The following is a 689-nucleotide window of genomic DNA, read 5'->3' as shown; positions in this document are numbered from 1 at the left end:
GATCTGCCCTCTACTGATTTGATTTGGGGCGTCATCTTTCCTCTTTGCTTTGCAGCCTCTGTGTTAATAGTAGTACTATGTTATCACACACTTACTGACTGTAAGTCATGCACATTTTCCTTTTTGTGTGAAGTTTCTGTCAGACATGTTTATTAGCTACAGTTATAGGTAGGAATTAATTCCAAATCGTCAGTGGATTGCAAAACAGAAATAGTAAACAGAATAGTAAATATAAAATGTGTTGCAGAGGTAGCACTCGGCCAACACCACAGAGTTCTGGATACCTTGTATCCTGCTTTAGGTTTCTTCAGTACTGTTGGAGCTATATTCTTATTTTTGTTTATTTTGGGTTTGAGTTAATTTATAGCCCAATTTATTTATTTTCTTTTCTTGTTAAAGTTAATTTGGTTTATTTTGTATTTATGCTTTACTTGCATTGTGGTTTGTTGGTCACATGGTGTTATGTTCATTTGCATAAGTAGGTCAAGGTGAGAGGTGCCACAGGCACGAGGGCATATGGTTTTTTACCAGCGTGAGAGAGGCAGCAGAAATGTCTGTAAGCTTGCTTATGTGTGTGAATAAACCTCCTCAAACTCAGTCTTGTTATGGACATTACCTTGCTTTGGTACCTCTGAACCTGCGTAAAGCCTAACCATGACGTAGCCTCAAGTGGCCATTTGAGAAGTTTG

At 38.2% G+C, this 689-nt stretch overlaps 1 long non-coding RNA gene across 1 annotated transcript in view; it reads left to right on the top strand.

Moving 5' to 3' along the window:
* The window catches only part of LOC123967245, a 5755-nt gene continuing 5066 nt past the window's right edge, over window positions 1-689 (top strand). The window contains exon 1 of the long non-coding RNA XR_006824217.1: window positions 1-100. This is a non-coding gene — a long non-coding RNA (uncharacterized LOC123967245). The remainder of the gene's footprint in view (window positions 101-689) is intronic.

Source organism: Micropterus dolomieu, unplaced genomic scaffold (genome assembly GCF_021292245.1).
Source record: "Micropterus dolomieu isolate WLL.071019.BEF.003 ecotype Adirondacks unplaced genomic scaffold, ASM2129224v1 scaffold_182, whole genome shotgun sequence".
NCBI lineage: Eukaryota > Metazoa > Chordata > Actinopteri > Centrarchiformes > Centrarchidae > Micropterus > Micropterus dolomieu.
Note: the sequence above shows the minus strand (reverse complement) of the source record. Positions and strands in the feature narration are given on the sequence as shown.